The 21,534-nt window shown below is 42.1% G+C and overlaps 1 protein-coding gene across 1 annotated transcript in view; it reads left to right on the plus strand.

Moving 5' to 3' along the window:
- The first annotated feature begins 489 nt into the window (after window positions 1–489).
- Window positions 490–21,534, plus strand: part of eva1ba (eva-1 homolog Ba (C. elegans)) — a 65,811-nt gene continuing 44,766 nt past the window's right edge. Inside the window, exon 1 of the mRNA XM_061946253.2 lies at window positions 490–697. The gene's annotated coding sequence lies outside the window, so the exon portion shown is untranslated. The remainder of the gene's footprint in view (window positions 698–21,534) is intronic.

Below are 21,534 nucleotides of genomic sequence, written 5' to 3' on the forward strand. Positions count from 1 at the left end.
CAGATTAGGGCACCTTTGTCAGAAAACAATGTGTCTTGTCTTGTTGTGTAATTCTGATAAAACTGCTGGTATGGCAACATCCATTATTTCGTTAAGTCCACATTTTGTTATCTAAAAAAAAATGTTGGTTAAAATTGTCAGTCAAAATGTGGTTTGTGTTTTCTGTCTGAAGTCTTTTAGTCCTGTCTCCACGTTGGTCATCTTACAACACCGGGGATGGTTGACTTATCGTGCATCCTTACACGCACAGCTAATCACCCATTGTTTGTTTGTTGGAAAAACATACTTGATAGCCACACCGCCCACTTCCACACACACACCGGCTTCCTCCCTCCCTTTCTCCTACAATCTTGACCATTTTAGGCTGTTCCTTTTTTTTTTTTTTCCTCATTGGAAAAAGAGTGTGTGTGTGTGGGGGGGTGCATGGTATGACAGCTTTTTCTTGCCGCTTGTAGAGAGAGAAGTGTGTTAGTCAGCCTCCAACTTGGAGAGGAAGTTACCACCTCTTTCCCAGACTCACACACACTCGCAGTCTTTACGGGACCACAGCAGCAACAACCATCTTGGCCGGCTTATTTGTGATGAATGGTTTTTTTTCCACAGATTTTGGAGGAAAGATGTTTTTGCAGCCTGCCCGAAGCGCTCTGTGTGGAGCGAAGCGTTTGACTTGGACATGATTTGTTGTCACTACACACTGGTGAGTATGCATGTATTCCACTCTATGGCGAGCTCCTTTGAACTTTATTTCACAACAATAGCAGAACGTGCACGGATTGATAAGTAATTTGACCCCAACTTGTGCATCTTATATGACTTTATTGCTCAGCAGTTGGGTTTATTTAGCCAGATAACCACCAAAGACACCTTTGTCTAACCCTACCTTGCACTTTCACCTCTGTTTCACTTTCGCTATTTTGCTGAGCATGCAAATCCAGCCTCACAGCGTGTGGTCATTCCAGTGTATGTTTGGACCGTACAAGTTAAAGCTGCTACAGCATGTTTGAGCCAGGATGTGCTGGAAAGGGAAATGCCCGGGCACTGCTTTCCTGTGCTCAATAGTTTGAGGACATTAGAGTTTAGCACCTCTAATGGAAGAGAAGGGACTGCATTGCTCTCAGGGGTTTCCTTTAATTAAGTGCACTTTAGCTCCTCCAGTCAATCAGATAAGCCTGATAACATAGGATTAAGTGTTAATGCTTGCTTTACTGACCCCCTCTAAGGCCACAGTTGACTTCTGCACAACCTCTTTAACCCTGTAAGACCCAAATATCGAAAAACCTAAAAATAAAAAAAATTGACCTTTCAGATGTTGTTGTAGGAGGCATTTGATGCAGGAATTGAAGAGTTAAAAAAAAAAAAGTTTATGTATGTTTTTAGAGAAATGTTGTAATATTGGGCTTTGATGGGAGCAGAATTTCTGTATTTGTACTCATGTTGTCTGAACAACTAAGGGTTCATTTGCAGGGTTGATTGCTTACTTAGCCCCATAACGGTATATACAGTGACGTGCGGTGAGGTTAATGGCTGGTGAGGCACTGACTTCATCACAGTCAGATTTACAAACATATGAACCCTACAGAGTATCTTATTCACCATTTGATTGGCAGCAGTTAACGGGTTATGTTTTAAAGCTCATACCAGCATTCTTCCCTGCTTGGCACTCAGCATCAAGGGTTGGAATTGGGGGTTAAATCACCAAAAATGATTCCCGGGCGCGGCGCCGCTGCTGCCCACTGCTCCCCTCACCTCCCAGGGGGTGAACAAATGCAGAGGACACATTTCATTACACCTAGTGTGTGTGTGTGACAATCATTGGTACTTTAACTTAACTTTAACTTTACACATACAAACTGTAGCACACAAAAAAGCACATTTAATAAAAAAAACGTTATTATGGTCTTACCTTTACTTATAAATGCGCCGCTATTGTGCTGGATTAATTAACCCCCTGATGGGAGTGTTATATCAACTAAAGCCCTCACTTAAACTTTCCACGTGCAAGATTGAATCTATTTAAAAAAGTGTAACCGAGGGTTTATAAATGTCGCCTATACTGTATGAAACTACAAAATAACAAACACGGAGGCTCCAGTTTACACGAGGACCACTTTATTTACCTTCTTTCAAAAACTTCCGCTCCACTCCAACGTGTCGTCACTTCCGCTCTTAGCGCCTTCAAAATAAGAGCTCAAGGCATATACTGTATAACAGCGCATAACAGGAACTTAACATCACAAAGAGGAAAGCCCATAAAAATAGGTTACAAAAGTTATTTAATAAGAAGCCAAAAAGTGCAAAAACAATAATGTTCGTGTTGAAGGAGTTGTGAATTAGATACATGCAGGTGTACCTAATGTTGTGGCCCTGCAGTCATTCGCAACTCTTCCAACACGAACATTATTGTTTTTGCACTTTTTGGCTTCTTATGAAATAACTTTTTTAAATAGATTCAATCTTGCACGTGGAAAGTTTAAGTGTGGGCTTTAGTTGATATAACACTCCCGTCAGGGGGTGCCGTGCATTCTACGGCGGGGGTGCAGGAGGCTAGCCTCAGCCAGTGCGTCTTTTGCAGCCGTTTTATGATCGCTCAGCACAAGAAATACGTTACACAAATACAGTTGTTGACAAAATACACTGTACATTATATACCTCAGCTAACTAAACTATGGAAATGTATAATATAGTTCATATAGAAATACGGTCTCACTGCACAGCAGGCCAGCAGTTAGCCGAGTCCGTCCGTGTTGAGGCACTGAGTGACGTGCCTCGACTGGCTGCTGTTCACCGCACCGTCTCTTCTCAGTATTTGAACGGCAAATGTGAAAATTCAGCGATTTTGAATAAAAATAATCTAAAGCTGGTGAAGTTAAATGGAAAATAACTTTATAGTATAATCACTGGATACATTTAACAATTTAATATTTTTTTTTTTCTTTTTAAATGTTTTTTCTTTCCATGATGGCAGGTGAGGCCCCGCCTCACCCGCCTCTAATGACTGCACGTCACTGGGTATATACCATTAATAATAATCACACATTAGTTATATTTTTATGAAGTCATTTATTACAAATATGAAACAAGATAAAACTTCTAAAAAAACGCTTTTTCCTCCTCTTTTTTTCTTTTCATGACATTTGTCATGAATACTTTCATTGGTGGTGAAAGTCCTAAAAACAGTCCCTGCCGTCTGTAAAACGTCTGTAGAATGTATACTATCCATGTATAGAGAAAATACTTCAGCCAGTGATGTAGTGGAAGGAATGCACCCTGTTTGAGCCCACTGCAACAAGCCAGCTATTTCACTGTCACATTCACCCAGTGTTGTATAATTGCAACAATTATATAACAAGCTCTAAATGAAATTTGATGCATCTGTTCCACAATAACTACATATGTACATGCTCTAGACCAGGGGTCGGCAACCTTTACCAGTCAAAGAGCCATTTTGACCAGTTTCACAAATTATAGAAGACAATGGGAGTCGCAAAAAATGTTTGAAATTTTAAATGAAATAACACTGCATACAAAGTTTTTTTTTTGCTTTGTGCTATATATAAACCAGGGGTCTCAGACACCCTGCCCACACCTTTATGTGGAATTTGAAAGCTGGTGCGGCACGCGGGTTTTAAAATGAATGGCGTTTGACGGCGTCATGCGTACCGTGATGGTACAGCATATAGCACCCACTACGACCAGCGTGCCTGAACAGCCACACGTTGTATGAGGCTTTCACTTGCTCACGTAGGTGACAGCAAGGCATACTTGGTCAACAACCACACAGGTCACACTGACGGTGGCGGTATAAAAAAAAAAACTTTAACACTCTTACTAATAATGCGCCACACTGTGAACCCACACCAAACAAGAATGACAAACAAATTTCGGGAGAACATCTGCACCTTAACACAACATAAACACACCAGGACAAATACCCAGAATCCCATGCAGCCCTAACTCTTCCGGGTTACATTATACACCCCCCGCCACCAAACCCCGCCCACCTCAATTGACGCACAGAGAGAGGGGGGGGGGGGTTGATGTGTGAGGGAGCAGGGTTGGGGTGGGGGCGGGGTTTGGTGATAGCAGTGGTGTATAATGTAGCCCGGAAGAGTCAGGGCTGCATGGGATTCTGGGTGTTTGTTCTGTTGTGTTTATGTTGTGTTAAGGTGCAGATGTTCTGCCGAAATGTGTTTGTCATTCTTGTTTGGTGTGGGTTCAAAGTGTGGCGCATTATTAGTAAGAGTGTTAAAGTTGTTTTATATGACTACCGTCAGTGTAACCTGTGTGGCTGTTGACCAAGTATGCCTTGCTGTCATGTACGTGTGCACTCTTACTAATAATGCGCCACACTGTGAACCCACACCAAACAAGAATGACAAACAAATTTCGGGAGAACATCTGCACCTTAACACAACATAAACACACCAGGACAAATACCCAGAATCCCATGCAGCCCTAACTCTTCCGGGTTACATTATACACCCCCCGCCACCAAACCCCGCCCACCTCAATTGACGCACAGAGAGAGGGGGGGGGAGTTGATGTGTGAGGGAGCAGGGTTGGGGTGGGGGCGGGGTTTGGTGATAGCAGTGGTGTATAATGTAGCCCGGAAGAGTCAGGGCTGCATGGGATTCTGGGTGTTTGTTCTGTTGTGTTTATGTTGTGTTAAGGTGCAGATGTTCTGCCGAAATGTGTTTGTCATTCTTGTTTGGTGTGGGTTCAAAGTGTGGCGCATTATTAGTAAGAGTGTTAAAGTTGTTTTATATGACTACCGTCAGTGTAACCTGTGTGGCTGTTGACCAAGTATGCCTTGCTGTCACGTACGTGTGCAAGCAGAAGTAGTATCTTGTATAACAAGTGTCGGGCTGGCACGCTGTTAATACAGATTGTAGAGGGCGCCAAATGTTGTACCATCATGGCACGCCCTTATTATAGCCGTAGGGTGAAAATAGGTGAATATTAATCCCGGGAGTTTTCTGCGAGAGGCACTGAAATCCGGAAGTCTCACGGGAAAATTGGGGGGTTCAGCAAGTAAGCTGCTGAGCCACATCAGAGTGATCAAAGAGCCGCGGGTTGCCGACCCCTGCTCTAGACATTGTAATAACAACCCAAAGAAATATAAAAGACATTTTAATTACTTGAATCTGATGAATCCAGTCCAATGAAACAAATGGATTTTGTTCGAAGGAAACCTTGAGAGGTTGTGTGAGTTCATGGCCAGAAGGTGTGACTTATAAACAAATGTACGATCCAATAGCCTTGTGAGACTGAACAATAGGACCCAATGACTATGTAAATGTGGTAAAACATATATATATATAACAGATTGTTTTTTAGGATGTTTAAAGGTAACGTTGTAATTTTACAACAAGGGTTCTTACAGTGTATTCAGACCTTACCTTACTAGACTCCTTCATCAACCCGCTTTGTTTTCATATTTCCCCATTGCATTTATTTATTTTCTAATAGGGACAGTGCATATTAATTCACATAGATTGGAATAATGTCGGATTCCAGCCATCCGCCTGTTGTCCCTACACAAGTTGATGATGCATTTTTGACTCAGGGGGCCAAATTTTGAGAAAAAAATTTGTCTGTGGCCGGTATATCTATTTTTAGTAACACTAATACAAAACCTCCCAATAATGGTGTCTTAACGGGGGAGGTCGCAGCTTGCTGCGAAGTTTGTTCTCCCGGGATGCAAACGGACTTTTCCGGACAAGGGTAGCAGGTAGGAACATATTTATCAATCCAACTACAAAATAACAGGCAAAAACTCTCTTAACCGTGGCATGAAATAAACAAGACTTACGTAGAGGGTTGTGTGACAATAGCGTGAAGCAAAACTATAGCATAGCAAGAAACAAACAACTGACATAACTATGGCATGGAACAACTATGGAACTGTGGCATGAAACAACTAACATGAACTATGGCATAGTACAACATGAAACTGTGGCGTGAAACCAATAACTAGCATAACTATAGAATCAGACCTGAAACGAGCAATGACGCCAGGCCGACTGACTGGCATAGACGGTTTAAATAGTCTCTTGATTAGAACCAGGTGAGCGTCCGAACATCAGCGGCAGGTGAAAATCTGATGCCACCATGGCAACCAAAACAAACAAGAGTGCACAAAAAACAGGAACTACTGGAGTTAAACTAACAGAACATAACAAAAACATGATCCGGACCACGGATCATGACAAATGAATGATTGAATGCTAAAAACGTTTTGACAGACCCAGAATGTACATGAAAATAAAGAATGTGTGATTTACAATATTAACTATGAAGGATAAAACACTGAATATTGACAACATATGAACATCATCCCCTCTCGATCGACATATTTTACAATTAAGGGAAACTGTCCTGATTCGTGGCCTGGATCATGTGTTATTTTATTCTGTTAGTTTTGGACTCCCTTAGTTCCTGTTTTTGTGCACCCTTGTTTTTTAGTTACCATGGGTGCTTATTGTTTCCACCTGTCTCTGATTGGTGTTCGAGACGCTCACCTGTTCCCCGAGCCCTAATCAGAGGGACTATTTAATCCTGCCTTTGCCGGTCAATCGGCCTGGCTTCATTGTTTGCTTTTGATACAGTTACGCGGATATTCCTTGTCTTCTTGCCTATGCTAAGTGTTAGCCTTAGCCAGGGGCGCCGCTAGGGATTTTGGGCCCCATGAAAAGAATCTTTACAGGGCCCCCAACACAGTGTCATTATTTTTTCTGTATTATAATTTCATCATCATTAGGGGCCTCTCTGGGCCCCCCTCCATCATGGGCCCCTAGAATCTGTCTCCTTTACCCCCCCTTTTCGGCGCCCCTGGCCTTAGCCATACTTGCCAACCTTGAGACCTCCGATTTCGGGAGGTGGGGGGAGGGGGGTGGGGGTGGGCGTGGTCGGGGTGGGACGGCGGCGTGGTTGGGGGTGTGGCTAAAAGGGGAGGAGTATATTTACAGCTAGAATTCACCAAGTCAAGTATTTTATAGATTTTATATATATATATATATATATATATATATATATATATATATATTTATATATATATATATATATATATATATATATAAGAAATACTTGACGTTCAGTGAATTCTAGCTATATATATATATATATATATATATATATATATACGTATATATATATGTATTTTATTATATATATATATTTATTTTATTATATATATATATATATATATATGTATATATATATATATATATATATTTATATATATATATATTTATATATATATATATATATATATATATATATATATATATATATATAAAATAAATACTTGAATTTCAGTGTTCATTTATTTACACATATACACACACATAACACTCATCTACTCATTGTTGAGTTAAGGGTTGAATTGTCCATCCTTGTTCTATTCTCTGTCACTATTTTTCGAACCATGCTGAACACCTCTGATGATGCATTCTGTGTGGCACGCACAAAAGGGCTTTCATCAAATGCACTAGATGGCAGTATTGTCCTGTTTAAGAGTGTCACAACATTGCTGTTTACGGCAGACGAACTGCTTTACGGTAGACAAAAACGTGACTGCTGTTGTTGTGTGTTGATGCCGCGCTGGGAGGACGTTAATGAAACTGCCTAACAATAAACCCACATAAGAAACCAAGAACTCGCCCTCCATCATTCTACAGTTATAACGTTATTGGGCAGGTATGCTGTTTATGTTGTGGGTTAGCGGACTCAGGTCCTCATGGACCTGAGTCCGCCTGAATTTCGGGAGATTTTCGGAGAAAATTTGTCCTGGGAGGTTTTCGGGAGAAGCGCTGAATTTCGGGAGTCTCCCGGAAAATCCGGGAGGGTTGGCAGGTATGGCCTTAGCTTCGAGTGCGATCGGCACATTTTTCCTCTGGCTTGTTTTCAGTTTTTGGTACTTGTTTGACTTTCGACAAATAAACCATGTTCCTACCTGCACGTCCTGTCCAGAGTGTTCCGTCTGCATCCCGGGGGAACCAAACCCCAAAGTAAGCTGCGACCCACCCCACCCCCGTCTTGACAGAAACGCAACAAAAATGCAACAAACATAGCGAAATATGAACGTAAAGGGTAAAAAAACCCACCTACAATCTGATACATCACTAAGCTTTAGAACTTTGTTGTAAAAATGTCCTTTCGCGTCTGTCCCTGACACCCACTTTTCAGGCTCTGGAAACACTCTGTGGAAACGCTCCCCACCCACACTGCTTGGTGCCTCGTCTGAGCTGCTGTGACTTACATTACCATAGTTACTAATTAGATGACCATAGTAACTAGTATATCATGCAAAAGAGCAGATTCCAACCATTGAAATACTTAGTATAGTTGAAGACTTCCGGTCATTAGAAAACATGAGTGCACATCATAATGGCAGCTACACTTTCCATCTTAAAGATCTAAAAAAATCATTTAGGAATGTCTGGTGGGCCAGATTGAAAAGCTTAACATGTGGCCCCCGGGCCTTAATTTGCCCAGGTCTGATGTAGACTACTAACTACACAAACACACGACGTACCAGGACTTGACTTAGTAACATTGTAAACAAACAAGGACAAGCTGGAGGCGCTCGTCATTTTTCCAGCCCGGACCAAACGAGTCATGGTGTGGCAACGTTGCTGCTTTTGTAAGAGAGAACATTTTATCCAAATGTTTTCATCACTGGTATGTCCCAGTCACCCTGAGATATGGCTTTGGTGGTTAACGCTGATCTTTTTGGCCTCAGAGGTCACGGATCAGGTTCTGATTGAGGAGCTGCTTGTTTAAACTCCCGTGGTGCCAATCGTGGTTGCCGGAGAGTTAAAGTTAAAGTTAAAGTAGCAATGATTGTCACACGCACACTAGGTGTGGTGAAATTATTCTCTGCATTTGACCCAGCACCCTAGATCACCCCCTGGGAGGTGAGGGGAGCAGTGGGCAGCAGGGATACCCGTGTCCGCCCTGAGATTGGTAGGTTGTGAGTTCAAACCCCGGCTGAGTCATACCAAAGACTATAAAAATGGGAGCCATTACCTCCCTGCTTGGCACTCAGCATCAAGGGTTGGAATTGGGGGTTAAATCACCAAAAATGATTGGTAAAAATGTCCGATAATGGCTTTTTTGCCGATAGCCGATATTCCGATATTGTCCAACTCTTAACTACCGATTCCGATATCAACCGATACCGATATATACAGTCGTGGAATGAACACAATATTATGCCTAATTTTGTTGTGATGCCCCGCTGGATGCATTAAACAATGTAACAAGGTTTTCCAAAATAAATCAACTCAAGTTATGGAAAAAAGTGCCAACATGGCACTGCCATATTTATTATTGAAGTCACAAAGTGCATCGATATTGTCCAACTCTTAACTACCGATTCCGATATCAACCAATACCGATATATACAGTCGTGGAATGAACACATTATTATGCTTAATTTTGTTGTGATGCCCCGCTGGATGCATTAAACAATGTAACAAGGTTTTCCAAAATAAATCAACTCAAGTTATGGGAAAAAATGCCAACATGGCACTGCCATATTTATTATTGAAGTCACAAAGTGCATTGTTTTTTTTAACATGCCTCAAAACAGCAGCTTGGAATTTGGGACATGCTCTCCCTGAGAGAGCATGAGGAGGTTGAGGTGGGCGGGGTTGAGGTTTTAGGGGTAGCGGGGGGTGTAGATTGTAGTGTCCAGGAAGAGTTGGTGCTGCAAGGGGTTCTGGGTATTTGTTCTGTTGTGTTTATGTTGTGTTACGGTGCGGATGTTCTCCCGAAATGTGTTTGTCATTCTTGTTTGGTGTGGGTTCACAGTGTGGCGCATATTTGTAACAGTGTTAAAGTTGTTTATACGGCCACCCTCAGTGTGACCTGTATGGCTGTTGACCAGTCGTAGATATTATGTGATTGGGCCGGCACGCAAAGGCAGTGCCTTTAAGGCACGCCCCCAATGTTGTTGTCTGGGTGGAATTCGGTAGAAATTTGGGAGAATGGTTGCCTCGGAAGATTTTTGGGAGGGCCACTGAAATTTGTGAGTCTCCCAGGAAAATTGGGAGGGTTGGCAAGTATGACTGGGAGACGCAACTGCTCTGTACTTCTCCCTAAGTCCGTGTGCCACTCCGTACAGCGGGGTTTTAAAAAGTCATACATTTTACTTTTTGAAACCGATACCGATAATTTCCGATATTACATTTTAAAGCATTTATCGGCGATATCGGGCATCTCTAATGATTGGGGCAGTTTCATAAAGTTGAGACTGAAATGAACGGCCCGAGGAGGATCCACTGGTTTGAAGGAATGAACAATGTCAACTTGCTCAAGGGACATGGAAACAGGAGTTCAGAACATTCCGACAGGGATTCAGCCAATAATTTCAAAAAGATACAAAAGATCAATCAATAAGAAGACAATTAAATTTAGTCACATGACCATCCCATTTTGGAATGCCTTTTTATCCAGTCAAAAATTGTGATTTTGTCTTAGGCCAGGGGTGTCAAATATCAAATACAGAGTGGGCCAAAATGTAAAAGTGAACAAAGCCGTGGGCCAAGGTTGAACAAATGAACCTTTTAATAGGGACCCAAACAAGTTTTGCATTGAATATTGAACAAGCAAGGCTTATATAACTTTATAGTGACATGCAAAATCCAGTTTCAAATAATAATAATAATAATTAAAAAATATCAATGGCATATCAAATATAATTTAAATAAAAATTGAATGCCTCTTTTCTATTTGCAGCCTTCTGAGGTAAATATCAACATTAACTTTTTCCACAGGCTAATACATTTGAAAATAAAATAATGAATAAACCAACCAGGACTTTAAACTGCTCAGTTTGCAACACACTGATCTAATCTGATGTGCCCTAGCCAGATACCTGCCATCTTTTCTTGGATGCTAGTTCATTAATGTCGGGGCTCAGGCTTTGAGCTGAGGCAACCTTCATTATCCAACGAAGGTGTTCATCAGTCTTTATATCTCGTATTCCACAGTCTTGGGGGGCGTGCCTTACAGGCACTGCTTTTAACGTCCTCTACGAGCTGACGTCACGTCCGCTTTTCATCCATTCTAACAACGTGCCCGCCCAGTCACAAGATATGAGCGGCTTCTGTACGCACACTTCAACTGAGAGTGGCCGTATAAGCAACTTTAACATTGTTAGAAATATACGCCACACTGTGAATCCACACCAAACAAGAATGACAAACACATTTTGGGAGAACATCCGCACCGTAACACAACATAAACACAACAGAACAAATACCCAGAACCCTTTGCAGCACTAACTCTTCCAGGACGCTACAATATACACCCCCGCTACCTCCAAACCCCGCCAATAGTATTGAAAACTCTCCTTGCATGGCAATGTTGGACCACCCACATCCTTATGTTGCTTGGTACAGTCGTGGTCAAAAGTTGACATACACTTGTAAAGAACATAATGTCATGGCTGTCTTGAGTCCATCACACGGACAAAGATAAGACCTTCTGGAGGAAAGTTCTGTGGTCAGATGAAACAAAAATTGTAGACTTAGACAAACTTTAATGATCCACAAGGGAAATTGTATTGAACATATTGCTGGGTATACAAGGGAAATTGTGTTGAACAATTTCCCTTGTATACCCAGCAATATGTTTGGAGGAGAATAGGTGAGGCCTTTAATCCCAGGAACACCATTTCTACCGCCAAGCATGGTGGTGGTAGTATTATGCTCTGGGCCTGTTTTGCTGCCAATGGAACTGCTGCTTTACAGAGAGTAAATGGGCGTAGGTTGGGTCTTGGGCGCAGTTGGGTGTTCCAACAGGACAATGACCCCAAACTAGGGGTGTAACGGTACACAAAAATTTCGGTTCAGTACGTACCTCAGTTTAGAGGTCACGGTTCGGTTCATTTTTGGTACAGTAAGAAAACAACAAAATATAAATTTTTGGGTTATTTATTTACCAAATTTGCAAAATCTTCCACCAAAAATATTTTTCTTAGTGGAACATTTGATGTGAAGTAATGGGAACCTTGGATAGGTCAATAATTCATAATAACATTGATTTTCAATCAATCAATCAATTTTATTTATATAGCCCTAAATCACAAGTGTCTCAAAGGGCTGCACAAGCCACAATGACATCCTCGGTACAGAGCCCACATAAGGGCAAGGAAAAACTCACCCCAGTGGGACGTCGATGTGAATGACTATGAGAAACCTTGGAGAGGACCGCGTATATGGGTAACCCCCCCACCCCCCTATCTAGAGGAGACCGAATGCAATGGATGTCGAGTGGGTCTGACATAATATTGTGAGAGTCCAGTCCATAGTGGATCTAACATAATAGTGTGAGAGTCCAGTCCATAGCGGATCTAACATAATAGTGAGAGTCCAGTCCATAGTGGATCTAACATAATAGTGAGAGTCCAGTCCATAGTGGATCTAACATAATAGTGTGAGAGTCCAGTCCATAGCGGATCTAACATAATAGTGAGAGTCCAGTCCATAGTGGATCTAACATAATAGTGAGAGTTCAGTCCATAGTGGATCTAACATAATAGTGTGAGAGTCCAGTCCATAGCGGATCTAACATAATAGTGTGAGAGTCCAGTCCATAGTGGATCTAACATAATAGTGAGAGTCCAGTCCATAGTGGATCTAACATAATAGTGAGAGTCCAGTCCATAGTGGATCCAACATAATAGTAAGAGTCCAGTCCATAGTGGATCTAGCATAATAGTGTGAGAGTCCAGTCCATAGTGGATCTAACATAATAGTGAGAGTCCCGTCCATAGTGGGTCCAGCAGGAAACCATCCCGAGCGGAGACGGGTCAGCAGCGCAGAGATGTTCCCAACCGATGCAAAGGCGAGCAGTCCACCCCAGGTCCCGACTCTGGACAGCCAGATTCAATATAATGTTTTGAGCAATGACAGTTTGAAAGAAAAAAAAACACAGCTTTGTTTTATTAGTCAACATTGCAACTTTTTCTAAATTACATTTAACCTTTAAGCTTTTTTATTTCACTTTTGTTATGTTTTTGTTTATTTTAATAGTATTTTTAGAATGTGCCGTGGGCCTTTAAAACATTAGCTGTGGGCCGCAAATGGCCTTCGGGGCACACTTTTGACACCCCTGCTATAGATAATAAAAAATTAAATGTGAAAAATCTATGGATAAAAAGCAGAGCCTGGCGACGCATGCGCCTTTATCATAACTCTCTCTCTCTCTCTGTCTCTGCCCCTCCCTCACCAATGCTGCTGCACGCACAATTTGTTTTGTTTTTAACCCCTTCTTAACCCTGAACGTACATCGAAAATACACGCAACCCTAACTCAAAATGCCGGACATTTGAGGCATTTAAGAAACTTCGCCCTGACAGCTCCGCAAAAGAGGACATGTCCGGTGAAAAGAGGACGTATGGTCAGTCTATCCTAGCCCGTTAGCTGCTAGCATGCCGTGTGTCGTGCCTCGGTGTGCATTGTTTACACAACGTGCGTTACGCTACTTAATATGTCCGTGTGGAAACTCATTCGGTACACCTCCGAACCGAACCGGAACCCCCGTACCGAAACGGTTCAATACAAATACACGTACCGTTACACCCCTACCTGTCACCTTTATTAGCAGCAGCCGGAACGAGACAGGAGAGTTGGAGTGGGAGCCAGAGAGAGAGAGAGAGCGAGAGAGATACGGACTCAGAAAAGACATTTTGCTGGAAAGCAAAAGCCTTGCACTATTTATACAAAAAAAAACGGTGTTGTACCCTGAAACCCAGGCTCTCTTGGCAGCGTGTGGTGGTCTGAGGAACCCACTAGAGGGCAACCTCTACAACACCTTCTCAGTCAATGTGTTTTCTTTATTTTCATGACTATTTACATTGTAGACTGTTTTGGTCAATGTCGTCCAACCCTAGGAACTTCTAATGGAAGCCACAACAAACAGTATTTTCTTTGGTCCTTTGTGGAGGAAGTTGTCCTCTCCTTGTCAAGGTCTTTCCAGGCTCTCCAACATGTAGTTATGGTATTTGGACACAAGACAGGCGTGTGGTTGACCCCCCTCCAAAACCAGACATTTGAGGCATTTAAGAAACTCCGCCCTGACAGCTCCGCAAAAGAGGACATGTCCGGTGAAAAGAGGACGTATGGTCAGTCTATCCTAGCCCGGTCGCCGCTAGCATGCTGTGTGTTGTGCCTCGGTGTGCATTGTTTACACAACGTGCGTTACGCTATACTTAATATGTCCGTGTGGAAACTCGTTTGGTACACCTCCGAACCGAACCGGAACCCCCGTACCGAAACGGTTCAATACAAATACACGTAATGATATTAATACATTTTATTTACAAGGCGCCTTTCTGGGCACTCAAGGACACCGTACAAAATCACAACAATAAAATCAAATTGAATAAAAAAACAACAACAAAGAGAAAAGAAAAGATGATTACAATGAATACGCAGTCAGGAATAGGTATGTTTTGAGTCTTGATTTGAAGAGGGATATTGAATCTAAGTTGCAAAGGTCTGGTGGTAAAGAGTTCCAAAGATGTGGGGCAGAGCAGCTGAAAGCTCCTGCACTCATGGTGAACACTTTAAATAAAGAGACAGTGAGATGGATGGATGAAGTACCATTACACCAGTGACGTGCGGTGAGGTTGATGGCTGGTGAGGCACTGACTTCATCACAGTCAGATTTACAAACATATGAACCCTAAAGAGTATCTTATTCACCATTTGATTGGCAGCAGTTAACGGGTTATGTTTAAAAGCTCATACCAGCATTCTTCCCTGCTTGGCACTCAGCATCAAGGCTTGGAATTGGGGGTTAAATCACCAAAAATGATTCCCAGGCACGGCGCCACTGCTGCCCACTGCTCCCCTCACCTCCCAGGGGGTGATCAAGGGGATGGGTCAAATGCAGAGGACAAATTTCATTACACCTAGTGTGTGTGTGACAATCATTGCTACTTTAACTTAACTTTAACTTTACACATACAAACTGTAGCACACAAAAAAGCACATTTAATAAAAAAAAACGTTATTATGGTCTTACCTTTATTTAGAAATTAAGTCCATGCGCCGCAACTAAAGCCCTCACTTAAACTTTCCACGTGCAAGATTGAATCTATTTAAAAAAGTGTAACCGAGGGTTTATAAATGTCGCCTATACTGTATGAAACTACAAAATAACAAACACGGAGGCTCCAGTATACACGAGGACCACTTTATTTACCTTCTTTCAAAAACCTCGGCAACGTGACATCACTTCCGCTCTTAGCGCCTTCAAAATAAGAGCTCAAGGCATATACTGTATAACAGCGCATAACAGGAACTTAACATCACAAAGAGGAAAGCCCATGAAAATAGGTTACAAAAGTTATTTAATAAGAAGCCAAAAAGTGCAAAAACAATAATGTTCGTGTTGGAGGAGTTGTGAATTAGGTACACCTGCAGTCTGCAGGTGTACCTAATGTTGTGTCCCTGCAGTCATTCACAACTCCTCCAACACGAACATTATTGTTTTTGCACTTTTTGGCTTCTTATGAAATAATTTTTTAAAATAAATTCAATCTTGCACGTGGAAAGTTTAAGTGTGGGCTTTAGTTGATATAACAATTCTACGGCGGGGGTGCAGGAGGTGAGCCTCAGCCAGTGCGTCTTTTGCAGCCGTTTTATGATCGCTCAGCACAAGAAATACGTTACACACATACAGTTGTTGACAAAATACACTGTACATTATATACCTCAGCTAACTAAACTATGGAAATGTATAATATAATTCATATAGCAATACGTTCTCACTGTACAGCAGGCCAGCAGTTAGCCAAGTCCGTCCATGTTGAGGCACTGAGTGACGTGCCTCAACTGGCTGCTGATCACCGCACCGTCTCTTCTCAGTATTTGAACAGCAAATGTGAAAATTCAGCGATTTTGAATAAAAATGATCTAAAACTGGTGAAGTTAAATGGAAAATAACTTTATAGTATAATCACTGGATACATATAACAATTTAATTTAATTTTTTTTCTTTTTACATTTTTTTTCTTTCCATGATGAGGCAGGTGAGGCGGGGGCCTCACCTGCCTCTAGTGACTGCACGTCACTGCGTTACACCCCTACCCCAAACACACGTGAAAAGTGGTAAAGGAAAGGCTAAATCAGGCTAGAATGACGGTTTTAGAATGGCCTTCCCAAAGTCCTGACTTAAGCGTGTGGACAATGCTGAAGAAACAAGTCAATGTCAAAAAACCAACACATTTAGCTGGACTGCACCAATTTTGTCAAGAGGAGTGGTCAAAAATTCAAGCAGAAGCTTGTGGATGGCTACCAAAAGCGCCTTATTGCAGGTAAACTTGCCAAGGGACATGTAAGCAAATATTAACATTGCTGTATGTATACTTTTGACCCAGCACATTTTCAGTAGACACATAATAATTTCATAAAAGAACCAAACTTCATGAATGTTTTTGGTGAGCAACAAGTATGTGCTCCAGTCACTCTATCACAAAAAAATAAGAGTTGTAGAAATGATTGGAAACTCAAGACAGCCATGACATGATGTTCTTTACAAGTGTATGTAAACTTTTGAGCAGGACTGTACATCCCTGCTGTGACAGGTACTGATCTTGTAATCCCCCTCCAGGCAAAGCTCTCTCGTGTAGTCCTTGTCATAACATCAGGAACTTTTTGAGAAATGGCATACAACATTTGCGAGGCAGCCAATCATGGAAAAAGGCAAACACGTGTTGTGTGTCACACGCTAATAGGCGGCGGCCGTGTAATTGTTGCAGCCTGTGGTGCTGGATGGCGTCCGAGATCGATGTGAGCTCATGGTTTTTCGTGTTCTAGGGAACACGGGAGAAATGTACACCATAAGGAATCCGATCATAAATACGCGTTTGTTCCAATGAGCAGCTTGTAGTGTCAACAGTCTAAACAAATGTGATTTACTTACTAAAGCATTGTGTCTGCTTCACATCAGGAGCACATCTGGCGGCTATTAACCACTTGCCCTAACCCCCAGCGCCGTCACATATCTCCATTACCCTCCTATTACCTCACAGAACACACTCGCCACGGGACAAGCGTTAAGACTGTGGTAAAATTTTTTCCCCCAGCACGAGGATACGCTGGAATTCATCCAGAGCTGGCGTTGAATTTTCAAGTTTCATCGAAAAGCCTTGTAAACGCCGGCGTTGGCCCGGTTCTGTGTTTACTCGTCGGCCCTGTGGTTCATAGAGTGCACCTCAAATAACGTGCGAGGCCAAAGTCTAACACATCAACACGTGACCAAACACACTGCAAAAACTGAAATCTAAGTAAGATGAAATATGTCAAATAAGGGTGATATTTGCTTATTTTCGGTCATTCACCATCTTTTTTTTTTTTTTTTTTCCGCTTATCCGAGGTCGGGTCGCGGGGGAAGCAGCCTAAGCAGGGAAGCCCAGACTTCCCTCTCCCCAGCCACTTCGTCCAGCTCTTCCTGTGGGACCCCGAGGCGTTCCCAGGCCAGCCGGGAGACATAGTCTTCCCAACGTGTCCTGGGTCTTCCTCGCGGCCTCCTACCGGTCGGACGTGCCCTAAACACCTCCCTAGGGAGGCGTTCGGGTGGCATCCTGACCAGATGCCCGAACCACCTCATCTGGCTCCTCTCGATGGGGAGGAGCAGCGGCTTTACTTTGAGCTCCCCTCGGATGGCAGAGCTTCTCACCCTATCTCTAAGGGAGAGCCCCGCCACCCGGCGGAGGAAACTCATTTCGGCCGCTTGTACCCGTGATCTTGTCCTTTCGGTCATAACCCAAAGCTCATGACCATAGGTGAGGATGGGAACGTAGATCGACCGGTAAATTGAGAGCTTTGCCTTCCGGCTCAGCTCCTTCTTCACCACAACGGACCGATACAGCGTCCGCATTACTGAAGACGCCGCACCGATCCGCCTGTCGATCTCACGATTCACTCTTCCCTCACTCGTGAACAAGACTCCGAGGTACTTGAACTCCTCCACTTGGGGCAAGATCTCCTCCCCAACCCGGAGATGGCACTCCACCCTTTTCCGGGCGAGAACCATGGACTCGGACTTGGAGGTGCTGATTCTCATCCCAGTCGCTTCACACTCGACTGCGAACCGATCCAGTGAGAGCTGAAGATCCTGGCCAGATGAAGCCATCAGGACCACATCATCTGCAAAAAGCAGAGACCTAATCCTGCAGCCACCAAACCAGATCCCCTCAACGCCTTGACTGCGCCTAGAAATTCTGTCCATATAGGTTATGAACAGAATGGGTGACAAAGGGCAGCCTTGGCGGAGTCCAACCCTCACTGGAAACGTGTCCGACTTACTACCGGCAATGCGGACCAAGCTCTGGCACTGATCATACAGGGAGCGGACTGCCACAATCAGACAGTCCGATACCCCGTATTCTCTAAACACTCCCCACAGGACTTCCCGAGGGACACGGTCGAATGCTTTCTCCAAGTCCACAAAACACATGTAGACTGGTTGGGCAAACTCCCATGCACCCTCATAAGATAATTCTTCTCACTAAGCAGATTTTATGTTAGAATGTTTTACTTGTTTTAAGGGTTTTAGTCCTAATTGATCTCAGTAAGATATTACAGCTGTATACCGTATTTTCCGCACTATAAGGCGCACCGGATTATAAGGCGAACCTTCAATGAATGGCATATTTCAAAACTTTGTTCATATATATAAGGCGCACCGGATTATAAGGCGCACCTATGCATCCATTAGATGGAGCTGCGCTAAAGGGAATGTCAACAAAACAGTCAGATAGGTCAGTCCAACTTTATTAATGTCATGTCTGTGTGATCATGTTTTATTTTAGTCATGTTCGGTTTTGTATTTGGACTTTTTGTGCACTTTTGTTTTGTTTTTGTCACCATAGCAACCATTAGTTTTCACCTGTCACGTCACGCACCTGTTTCACGTTTTGAGTCACGCACCTGTTTTCGTTAATCATGTCTATAGTATTTAAGTTCATTGTTCTCAGTTTGTCGTTCTGACGACATCCCCGCATTTATGCTCTCCACACACTTATGACCCTTGCTGCGCTTTTTCATGCCGTTTTTGTCCATGCCAAGTAAGTTTTGTTTATTATTGCCACTGTTAGTGTTTTTTGTTGTTCATAGTTTTTGCCTTTGTGCAAGTATTTGGTTTCATAGTTTGTTCTCCGCCATTGTGCGCGCCTGTTGTTTACTTCTTTTTTTTGTAGTTTAAATAAAAATGTACTCACTTTCCCGTCTCGCCCGAGCCAACTTTCCGTTGCATCCCGGAAAAGCAAACACCCAGGACCAAGTCATGACAATTAATAGATTACAAACCAGCGTTCTGACAACTCTGTTCACTCCTAAAATGAATAAAGAGCTGTTTTATTATATTCCCCGAGGTAAAGTCAGTGACGTGGTGTTTTGTTTATCTTTTAACAACAGCAAGGTATAACATGTAGTGCAACATTTATATCACATAGTGGAGGGGAACTTTTCCTCCATTCAATAAACACGTAAAAAACAGTCTGATTCTGTTACGGTAAATCACCTGTTAGTGCAATCACAATATAGTAACACTGGAAATAGTGCAGAGCAATAACAATATATCAATAACTCAACATTGCTCAAACGTTAATGTCACACAACACAACACACAAAATAAACATGTAAAGCTCACCTTATGAAGTTATTCCTCAACCACAAATTCCTTGAATTCTTCTTCTTCAGTGTCCGAATTAAACACCATTGATTCGTTTATGTTAAATTCTCTCGCTGCTGCTCTATTCCCGTCTTCTACTGCGTGACTGATCGTCTTAAATTTAAACTCTGCGTTGTAAGCGTGTCTCTTAATAGGAGCCATTTTTGGGTTAGAAGCGCTTCTTCTTCTACGGGGGAAAATGAAGTTGGCGGCTGTTTACCGTAATTACGAGACCTAAACTTTATGAAAATGAAGTTTAGGTTTGTTGTGGCTCAATATTGGTCCATATATAAGGCGCACCGGATTATAAGGCGCACTGTCAGCTTTTGAGAAAATTGGAGGTTTTTAGGTGCGCCTTATAGTGCTGAAAATACGGTATATGCGCACTAATTGACTGAAAGAGCACGCACTTGGCGCGATGATGTCATGTTATCCATGGAAAAATGCATTTTTAGACAATATGATTTGCCTGAGCAGCTAGGAGACCCCGAGAGTAACAAGCGCTTGCCTTGTTGCCTTTCCATTAAGAACAATAAATTAGTTTTTAGTATAAGTTTGCTGGATTCAAGAAATGTAATGCCGAGCGCATATCATTATGTCAAGATAATGGCACTAGCATTTACTTCATTTAAGAATATTTTTCAACATATTGAGCAAAAAGGTGCACTTGTTATTAGTGAGGATATACTTATTTTAAGGTATTTTTGGGTTCATTGAGGTTAGCTAATTTTACTTGTTTTGGAAAGTCTTGACAAGCCAAATTTTCTTGTTCTATTGGCAGATAATTTTGCTTAGTTCAAATAAAATTTGTTCAAATTTTCTTGTTTTTGAACACTGACTTTTTGCAGTGCACACAGCGTTCTTTTAGTTTAAAAATCAAACGTAAGGATCGTGTCGTAGAAGAATTGGAGGTCGTGTAGGGTAGGGTTTCATTTGAGGCCGACTACAGAGGGAATTTAGCACAAGTTACAGCTTTGGGTCTTTGAACAGCTGGGAGCACAAAGCAGAGAGCGTAAGAAGTGAATAGTGGAAGTCCTGCAAATATTAATAGAACTGAGCATTGGACCACCGTTTTAAGCACAACTTCATTTTGACATGCATTGAACATTTTGTGAATTGCTGAAGTTGAACTGAAATGCTTGCAGAATGTAGCAGGAATGGAAGAAGAGTTTGAATGTTGGAATGGTTTGAATTTCCAGGAAAACTGGAATTTGGTTTAGAACTTGGGAAAGTGTTAGTTTGAATGTCCAGGATGAGTGGAATGTGTTGATGGGCTTGAATAGATTGAAAAAATATGGGAATTATGCAACTTGGAAAAACAGATAATCAATTTTGAATGGGAACTTCCTGGGAATTTCGGGAAAAGCGGGATTGTTTTGGAAATGATTAAGAGCATAAATGTCCCGAATGAGCTGAATTGGTTGGTGTTGGAATTGTGTAAATTGGGCAAGAAATGTTAAAGTAGTAACAGTTTTTTAATTGAGAAATTGTATTACCGAATTTCAGGGAAAGCGGGAATTTTTCAAGTACTTAAACCAACTTGGTTTTTTGTCCTGACTATGAGGAATGTTTTGACAGTGGAACGGTTGAAATGAGTTGAAAAATGTGAAAGGAGTCATCGCACTAAAAATGGTTGGAAATAAGGTTAGAAAAAAATAGGAATTCCTTGAAATTTGTTGAAAGTGGAAAAATTGTTGTTTGAATTTCCAGGATGTGTTGAATGTTTTGAAGGTGGAATGGTTTGAATCGGTTGAAAAATGTGGGAATTGTGGAAGTTTGAAAAATGGCCAATTCGTTTTGAATGGGGAAAATGTCCCTGATAACTGGGAAATCCTGGATATC

Source organism: Nerophis lumbriciformis, linkage group LG04, assembly GCF_033978685.3.
Source record: "Nerophis lumbriciformis linkage group LG04, RoL_Nlum_v2.1, whole genome shotgun sequence".
Lineage (NCBI taxonomy): Eukaryota > Metazoa > Chordata > Actinopteri > Syngnathiformes > Syngnathidae > Nerophis > Nerophis lumbriciformis.